The sequence below is a fragment of the Canis lupus genome, chromosome 17, assembly GCF_003254725.2.
Source record: "Canis lupus dingo isolate Sandy chromosome 17, ASM325472v2, whole genome shotgun sequence".
NCBI lineage: Eukaryota > Metazoa > Chordata > Mammalia > Carnivora > Canidae > Canis > Canis lupus.
In genome coordinates, this window is record NC_064259.1 from 3,520,401 (window position 1) to 3,530,521 (window position 10,121).

A 10,121-nucleotide genomic window follows, 5' to 3' on the forward strand; every position below is an offset into this window, starting at 1 on the left:
AAAATAATAACTGATTAGTCCCAAATAAGTTCTTCTGCCTCTATCAATGATGGGCATCTGATTCAATCACTTTGCTGAAAAACAATATAGCTCTTTTTCATAGACTATTTTCAAAAGCTCGTAACATTAAAAAACTCATTTGCTATTTTATCAAGACCCCTATGGAGTCAATTTGTACAAAGCACTTGAATAGTCTCACATTTCATGAGAAATGTTAAGCTGAATTTTTAATAAATATCTTTTATTATCACAATAGATATTTATACTACATTTGTGGTGGTGTATTTATGCTTGTAAAATGTGAATCTGATCGGTGAAGTTGAAACAGAACCATTATTTTCAATGGATTATAATTATTTTCTCATAAGCCCAGTTCTATAAAAGCATGGATTTGAACATTATTGAACTGATAAATTGGCAGTTCTTTCCAAATTTGGGCTCAACTTACTCAGAATCGTATGAGTCTCATCAATTTCTGTACTTGCCTTTCTAAAATTGAATGTTGTAACATATTCTTGGCCTTCCTCTCATCTCCTTTTAAGCCTTACATATACTTTATTGTCTCAGTGTACTCAGTGACTATTCACGTAAGATGTATACCTCATTTCTCACTCCATAAAATTGAAGATGTCATAATCTTTTAAGAGGCGTACAACATGTCGGATCTAAAAAGAGAACTTGATCACTAATCCTCATGGTAGAAACAGATCCACATATCTAGGAAAGTTTCTCAAAGCCAAAGTACTAAATAGTAACTTAGTTAATAGTTAATGTTAGACCCTGAGACACTAATCTCCCAGACTAGTGGTCTTTCTGTTATAATCATAAAGAACTGTTTATATTTTAAAAACATTCTCCCTTTGTATACAAATTATCTCTTCCATATTTGGCGATTGTTAGAGATTGAATGTTTATGTTCCCTCAATTCATATGTTGAAATCCTAACTCCCACTGTGAAAGTAGAAGGAGGTGTAGCCTTTGGGGATCAGTCAGGTCATGAGAATGGAGCCCTCATGAATGGGATTAGTTCCCTCATAGAGAGACTCCAGCCAAGTCTCTTGCCCCTTCTGCCATGTGAGATCATTGGGAAAAGATGGCCATCTGTGAACCAAGAAGTGGGCTCTCACCAGACACCCAATCTGTTGATGCCTTGATCTTAGACTTCCAACATCCAGGACTGTGAGAAATAAATGTCTGTTGTTTATAAGCCACCCATCCTGTAGCCTTCTGTTATAACAGAAGAGACTAGGACAGGGATGGATTCAGCTTTTCTTTTTGAATCATTCTAAGTTAGATATTCAAAGGTCTATCTCTCTCACTCCTCTTTCCTCATTTTCATCCTTTACTCTTCTTTCTTTCTCCTTTTTCCTCATGTTCTATCAGAGTCCTTTCAACCTGTCTCCACGTCATCCCATGGAGCTCACCTTGGCCGCACGTGGCATCACAGGGATGATGGGGGTGGAACAAGTGGAGTGGTAACTGGCATCGTCACGAGACTGACTATTTACTTATGCTTTGCATCCACTCGAATGTACCTTCCAGAGAGATCTAACCTGTGGTTACCCCCCATTACATATTCAGTGACCAACAGAGTGTAACTATGAATATTTGCAGAATGATGTATTAAGCGTTTCTTAGGTACCATGCATGTTGTACAGTCATCTTGTAAAATTTGAAAAGTGGTATACTTTATCCACTCAAACCTGGGTGCTAAGAGGTTAAATAATTTGCCCAAAGCTATGTGGAAAAGCTGGTATATCATACAAAGTCTGTGTTCTCTTCAATATCCCAAAGAACCTCCTAAGATAACATGCGATTTAATGAGGCTTTTCCAAAGCCCATTTAAGGTCTTACTTCATTACTATTCCTTGGCAAGGTCTGTCTTTGTATTTACTGGGCAGAAAAACAATTCGTCTTTTGTCTCAGGGCATTGCCTTTATAGAAATGCCAACAAAAAGAACAAGAAAGAGTGACTATAAAACCTATCCGTTTGGGAATCAGCTTCTTAAAAAGACTAATCAGGCAGCTCCAGTTCAGGATAGACGAATAAACATACACATTTGTTCTTCACCTTCCAAAGACCTCCACTGAAATAAAAGATTAGAAGTTCAAAAGAAGGAAAGAAAAAAAAAAAGAGTAAATTAAGGGTTGGTAATAATCAACAACAGTTAAGAGATTTCCACCAATTTCTGAAGGGAGGTGGGAGAGGATGGAAAGATGAAACAAACAAAGATAAGTGACTCAGATGCTTTAAAAAGGAGACAATCTAGCTGTTGGAATTCAGAGAGGGTGTGGGTTCAGAATTAGTAAATGGCACAGAGGTTGGTATTTAGACGTTGGACTAAAAGCAGGAGTGTTAGTTGACAATGTACAAATGACAACCACACCACTGGACACTCATCCTACTTCAGTGTCCCCAGCCCATTGAGGTTGTTGGCAGGATTTAGTTTCCTGTATTGTAGGACTGACAGCCCCATTTTCTCATTGGCTATCATGGAGGAGCAGGTCTCTGTTTCTGGAGGCAGCCCACAGAAGACAGGATGCTGAGAGTGGGGGAAAGGCGTGTGAACAAAATTCAGCTGCTCCCAGAGACTGAGCATATGACTACTGATACATATTTAATCTGCAATAAAATAATTAAAAAATATAGTTTTAAGAATCTCCCGGACCTTAGAATGAGATAAAAAATATCAAAGAAAACACAGGCAAGATCTGTGCAAGAGGACAAACACCAAACTGGTAAAAATTTTAGAAAAAAAGTAGAGAAAATGAAATAGATGAATGAGATGTAAATCTCTCAGGCCTGAAGAAGGCCATGAGTCTTCAAATAAAACTCCCCATCAACAGCTCAAGGGCAAAAGAGAGAAGCAACACTATAGAGAATTGATATAACTTCTTTCTTAAATGTACGATAGAATCACCAGTGAACCCATCTGGGCCTGGTGCTTTCTATTTCAGAAGATAACAACTATTGATTCAGTTCATATAACAGATGTAGACTGTTTACTTCTTGTGTTTTAGCAGACTGTATCTTCAAGGAACTGGTCCATTTCATCTAGGTTATCAAATTTGTGGCATTACAGGTGTTCATAATACTCCTTTATTACCCTTTTACTGTCTATAGGATCTATAGTGATGCCTGCCTTTCATTTCTGATGCTTTTAATTTGTGTTTTCTCTCATTTTTCTCAGTTAGCTTAGCTAGAGACTTGTCAATTTTATTGATCTTTCCAAAGAAACAGATGTTGATTTTGTTGATTTTCATTATTGATCTCCTTTTTCAATTTCACTGATTTCTGCTCTAATTTTTTTTTTTTTTTTTGGTATTACCTTTCTTCTGCTTACTTTGGATGTAATTTGCTGTTCTTCATATTTTTATTTATTTTTTAAGATGTTATTTATTCATGAGAGACACAGAGAGAAAGGCAGAGATTCAGGCAGAGGGAGAAGCAAGCTCCCTGCAAGGGGCCTGATGCAAGCCTCCATCCTGGACCCCAGGATCATGCCCTGAGTCAAAAGCAAACGCTCAACTGCTGAGCCACCCACCCAGACGTCCCTTCATATTTTTATTTTAAACATCTTCCCTATTTTATTAACTTTTTATTAAACTACAAATACTGTGCACAAAATACTAGATGTAGAGCCCTGAGTTATGTTCTTGGCATCCTGGAGTTCTTTTTGCAAAGGTAAAATCCACATGCAAATCCAGTAGGAAATAAAAGAAGACTTAAGAAAGTGATAACTGCTTTACTCTGTGTAGGGCAACATCTGGGATTTGGCTTCAAATACATTTGGTCTAGATCTTGACCCTGACACAGATAAATGTTTGGCACCAGATAGTCACATAAACCCTCTGTGCCTCAGTTTCTTCATCTGTGAAATAGGAACAGGAATATCCATATTTTAAGAGGCTTTAGATTTAAATGTAAGGAAATTATTTAGCATTGTACCTGAGGATGTTACATGGTTAGGATCCACGAATTAGTGAAAGAAATACAGAAATAGGCAGGATGAGAAGGGGGAGAGGCAGAGGCAGGCTATGTTGAGGACAAGAGTAGCACGGGTAGAGAATGCTGAACTGGCCACAATTACCTATAACCCACAGCAGAGAGAAACTTCTTGAATTTCAAATATAAAATATAAATCACTTTAAAATGTATAGCTCTACGTGACAAAAGTGCCATGCTCTCACCCCAAACTAAATCTGTCTTTGTCCTGAATAGAGAAAGACAAGAAGGAGATACAAAAAGGAGTATGGGAGTAACATGTATGTGCATACACGTTTACGTATTTGTATGTTTACATCATAGGAAAAAATTTGTAAAACTGGCCTTGGCACAGTGGAATAGTAATTATTTTGCAAAGATCCCATTGTCACGTATCTCATCTCACAAACCTGCTCGTGTTGCACACTCTCACTGATGATGTATGCTTCATTTTCTCTTGTACTCTAAGAACAGAAGCTGGGGTGCCTGGGTGGCTCAGTCAGTTCAGTGTCTGTCTTCAGCTGAGATCAGGATCCCAGGGTCTCTGCTTATCAAGGAGTCTTCTCCCTCTGTTCTCTTCCCCCGCTCATGCTCTCTCTCTCTCTCAATTAAATAAATAAAATCTTAAAAAAAAAAAAAGAAGTTTAAACATACAATAGCTGGTGATAAACAAAATGTGGTATGAACATCCAGGGGCCCATGACTCAGCCTCAGTAATGAGGTCATTCCAACACAGGGCTATACCTTGAGGACTACATACAAAGTGAAAGAAGTTAGTTACGAAAAGGACCTGTACTATGATGCCACTTATATAAGGTACCTAGAGTTGTCCCATTCACAGAGACGCAAAGTAGGAGGGTGGTTATCAGGAGCCGGTGGGGGAAGGGATGGGAAATTACGGTTTAATGCATATAGGGTTTCAGTTTTGCAAGATGAGAAGATGTCTGAGAACAGACGGAGGTGATGGTTGCACAACAGTGTGAATATACTTAATGCCACTGAACTGTATATCTAAAAATGATTAACATGGTAAATTGTACATGATGTGTATTTTATCTGATTTTTTTTAAAATAGGAAAAAAAAAAACTACCCTTCTCATTGGTATTTGAAGAAATGGAAAAATTTTAAAAAGGGAAATCTTTAAAAAAGTAAACTGGCTGGGTGTGTGCTCATGAAAATCAGCCTGTGTTAAAAGTGAGCTCCCTCCAGGACTCCGGCCTACACACAGATTGGGGTAATGGTCTAAAATTTGACTTAAATGTGCTAAGCTTCACAAAACACTCCCCTTCCCTCCATTCACTAAATGGACCAGGAGCAGCTCCCACACGGTGGAGGAGGAGATGCCGCATCCTAGCCCGCGGGGAGCGGGCCCTGCTGCAGATCTCGGCTGTCCCCGCAGGACCTGAGGCTCTTGTCACTCTGTCCCCCCTTCGGATGAGCAGCCTGAGGCTCACCCGGGGCCCTGCGGGGGCGGGGGGGACCTAAGCCCCAGGTCCCTGCCTGCCCCGCTCCGCAACCCTGGTCCAGGCAGGCCCGGGGAGGCTGCGGCTGCGGGAGCCACAGTGACACAGTGACAGACAGTGGCCGGCTGCTCCCCCAGTGGAACCTCTGCTTCTCTTCTGCACGTTCGGGGGCCGCCTGCCGGGGGACTCAAGGACGCGGGGATGCGGAAGGGGGGGACGCGGGACAGGACTGGGGGGCGGGTGTCTGCAGGGTCTGCCAGAGCAGGGTCTTGCTGGGGCTCCTAGGGAGGTTCCTGGAGGGCACGGGGGGCACAGGGGGCTGTGGAGGGCTGTGGGTCTGGGAGGCTGCTGGGGGGCGCAGGGGGATTGGAGGTCTGCGGGGGTGCAGGGGGCTCCTAAGGGGCTGCTGGGGGGCGCGGGGGGCTGGGGGTCTGCGAGGGCACGGGGGGCTGCTAGGGGCATGGGGGGCTGCGGAGGGCTGGAGGTCTGCAGGGATGTGGGTCCTAGGGGGCTGCTGGGGGGCGCGGGGCCTGGAGGTCCCAGGGGGTGCAGGAGGCTCCTAAGGGGCTGCTGGGGGGCGCGCGGGGGGCTGGGGGTTTGTGAGGGCATGGGGGGCTGCTAGGGGGCTTGGGGGGCTGTGGAGAGCTGGCGGTCTGCGGGGGCGCAGGGGGCTGCTTGAGGGGCACGGGCAGCTGGAGGTCCACAAGGGCGCAGGGGGCTCCTAAGGGGTTGCTGGTGGGGCGCAAGGGGCTGGAGGTTCGCGGGGCTCAGGGGGTTGTTGAGGGTGCAGGGGGTTGCTGGGGGGCGCTGGGGGCTGGAGGGCCGCAGGGGCGTAGGGGGCTCCTAAGGGGCTGCTGGGGGGCGCGGGGGGCTGGGGGTGTATGAAGGCGTGGGGGGCTGTGGAGGGCTTAAGGTCCGCAGAGGCGCAGGGGGCTCCTAAGGGGTTGCTGGGGAGCGCGGGGGGCTGGAGGTCCGCGGGGCGCAAGGGGTTGTTGGGGGTGCGGGGGCCGCGGGGGGTGTCGGGGGCTGGAGGTCCGCGGGGCGCAGGGGGCTGCTGGGGGGGGCTGCGGGCCGCGGGGGGCGCGGGGGGCTGGAGGTCCGCGGGGCGCAGGGGGCTGCTGGGGGGGGCTGCGGGCCGCGGGGGGCGCGGGGGGCTGGAGGTCCGCGGGGCGCAGGGGGCTGCTGGGGGGGGCTGCGGGCCGCGGGGGGCGCGGGGGGCTGGAGGTCCGCGGGGCGCAGGGGGCTGCTGGGGGGGGCTGCGGGCCGCGGGGGGCGCGGGGGGCTGGAGGTCCGCGGGGCGCAGGGGGCTGCTGGGGGGGGCTGCGGGCCGCGGGGGGCGCGGGGGGCTGGAGGTCCGCGGGGCGCAGGGGGCTGCTGGGGGGGGCTGCGGGCCGCGGGGGGCGCGGGGGGCTGGAGGTCCGCGGGGCGCAGGGGGCTGCTGGGGGGGGCTGCGGGCCGCGGGGGGCGCGGGGGGCTGGAGGTCCGCGGGGCGCAGGGGGCTGCTGGGGGGGGCTGCGGGCCGCGGGGGGCGCGGGGGCCTGGAGGTCCGCGGGGCGCAGGGGGCTGCTGGGGGGGGCTGCGGGCCGCGGGGGGCGCGGGGGGCTGGAGGTCCGCGGGGCGCAGGGGGCTGCTGGGGGGGGCTGCGGGCCGCGGGGGGCGCGGGGGGCTGGAGGTCCGCGGGGCGCAGGGGGCTGCTGGGGGGGCTGCGGGCCGCGGGGGGCGCGGGGGGCTGGAGGTCCGCGGGGCGCAGGGGGCTGCTGGGGGGGGCTGCAGGCCGCGGGGGGCGCGGGGGGCTGGAGGTCCGCGGGGCGCAGGGGGCTGCTGGGGGGGCTGCGGGCCGCGGGGGGCGCGGGGCCTGGAGGTCCGCGGGGCGCAGGGGGCTGCTGGGGGGGCTGCGGGCCGCGGGGGGCGCGGGGGGCTGGAGGTCCGCGGGGCGCAGGGGGCTGCTGGGGGGGCTGCGGGCCGCACTGCCCACGCCCCGCAGTTGCCGCGGGCGGGGAGGCACGCCCGGAATGCGCGGGGACAGCTGCAGGGTCGCCGCGGCGGCCGGAGGGGATTCTTTGGCAGTGACCACAGGGCCGGCTGGGCCAGCTGTCCCACTCAGCGCGCCAGGGGTTCCAGGGTCGCCGGGCGGGTGTGGCTGTTGTCACCGGGCCGTCACCGCGCAGGGGTTAAGCGAATGTCGCCGATTATGGCAGCAGAGGAAATGACACTTTGAGGAGTGTCCCCGCGCAGGCTGACTCAGGCTTCGCACACCATTCCGGGGGCCCAGTCACTCCGTGGACGCTTGTAAAAATAGCGCCCAGCTCGCCGGGCAGGCCGCAGCCCCCCACCCCGGGAGGAGAGGTGTGGGGCGGGGAGCCAGAGGCGAGGGCTCGGCCTTGGGGACCCGGTGCTGCTGCGGGGACCGTGTCAGGCCCGCGCCCTGGGCCCCCTGGGCTGGAGCTGCAGAGCCCGCACACCCCGCCGGATGCTCCGACCTGACCGTGGAAGGAAATGAGCCTCCCCGCCTTTTGGTGATAAACCCGGCAAAGGGCTGTCACTTCTCGTGGAGGCCAGACACCTCCTGGCCAAGCCCGGGTCTGTGGGCCCGTCGCCTTCATCGATGCTGCACCCGACTGGGGGAGACGGGTATTATCTTTCCACTTGGTGAAGGGCCTCGACTTCCAGTGACAGGGGCTGGAGGGAGGAGCAGGGTGAGAGGGGGCTTTGCGACCCCCGCCAGGCCGGGGAGTCCACTCCACCAGCCGCCCTACTCTCTGTCCCTAAATCAGAGTTAGGCACAGAGCCCCCAGATGAAAGAGCCCCGCGCAGACCACACTGTGCATGATTTCCTGCTCTAGTCTGAAGGCAAAAACCACATTTGTATTTTAACAGCTGCTACTCCCTAAGCAAACATATTCATGTAGAAGATTCGGAATCTCTCCCCCCACACACACAAACACACAAATTCCCTGGAAACATAATTTTCTTAGGTAGCCGCAATTGTCTAACTTTGGTTATCTGTACGCATTTATGAATCGGCCAGTTAAGAACAAGAAAGTGAAAGGCAAGAAGGAAGGTGAGCAGAGAAGTGAAGGGGCAGGGCTGAAGGCGGGCGGGACGAAGGGGGGCCCTGTGGTTGCAGCAAGATGTGCCTCAGGACAGACCACAGACCAGACCGCAGATCCACATAGTGGGAGAGGCTGCCGGTGTGTTCTCCTCCCCGCGGGCACATTCCCTCCTATTTGAGTGACCTGAGACCAAGTTTGGACCCCCTGTCTACAGGCCAGTCAGGGAAGGCTTCCTGGAGGAGGTGATACCTGAGGCCAGGACTTCTCCAGCCCAAGGAGCCAGAAGCCTGGGAGCGGCCGTGGGATATAAGCGGCGTGGAGGTGCGGATGCACAGTGGGGAGTGGGGCCGGGAGGCCAGCAAGGTGGCCTGTAGACCGTGCCCTGCGCAGGGCCACTCTCAACAAAGTCCTGGAGCTCCGGTCTGCAGGCTGAGGGGGCAGGAAGTGGGGGGGGATCCTTCCCACTTCCCGAGCACATTGTTCTGGGGAAGGCAGAGTGGAAAAGGGATTGACCCCAGGCAGAAAGGCACTTAGGGCAGGAAGTAGGAAAGCTGGCGGAGGGGGGGTGGGGGGCAGAAATCAGAGGTGGCTACTTCAAAAGCCATCCAGGCGGGGGTGTGCACCAGCGCAGGGCGGAAAGGCCCCCACCCCCGGGTGCCAGCACATGACTGGGAGGTTCCCCGCCTCGTGAGGAGAATGAAGCGGGTAGCAGGCGTGGCTGGCACCTGGGTGTGTGCTGGAGGTCGCGGGGGGACGACCTCCTGATCCCATGACCTTCTGGACGCAGCCCTGTGAGGCCTGTTACCATTTTACAGAAGCAGGAGCTGAGAATCAGAAGGGTCGAGGAACTGAAGAGGTGTCCACACAACTAAGAGGTGGAGGCCGGCTGTCCTGAAGGCTCCCCGCCCAGGTGACTGTCACATCCGTGGTAAGCCGGTGAGATTCAAAGGGCCATGAGACATCCCGGTCGGGGGACCTGGGAGCTAGATGAGTGTGGAAGCGAGAGGGTTCCGGGCAGAGATTTGGTTGTGACGGCTGGGTTAGGGATGGGTGGGAGTTACTGAGCCGTGCAGGCTGAGGTCGAGATCTGGGACACCTGGCGCTGGGGAGGTGGCCCCCGAATGGCTTTAGTGCAGAGTGGGAGCGTGGGACAGAATGGGCCTGGCTCTGCCTGGCCTGAAGGAAGCTCAGCTTCTCTGCATTGTTTTTTGTTTTCTTTTTTTCTTTTTTTTTTATTTTTATTTTTTAAGATTTTTTTAAATTATTTATTTATGATAGGCACACAGTGAGAGAGAGAGGCAGAGACACAGGCAGAGGGAGAAGCAGGCTCCATGCACTGGGAGCCCGACGTGGGATTCGATCCTGGGTCTCCAGGATCGCGCCCTGGGCCAAAGGCAGGCGCTAAACCGCTGCGCCACCCAGGGATCCCTGTTTTTTTTTTTTTTTAAGATTTTATTTATTTATTCTTGAGAGACACACAGAGAGAGGCAGAGACACAGGCAGAGGGAGAAGCAGACTCCCTGCAGAGACCCTGATGTGGGACTTGATCCTGGAACCCCAGGATCACACCCTGAGCCAAAGGCAGATGCTCAACCGCGGAGCCACCCAGGAGCCCTCTC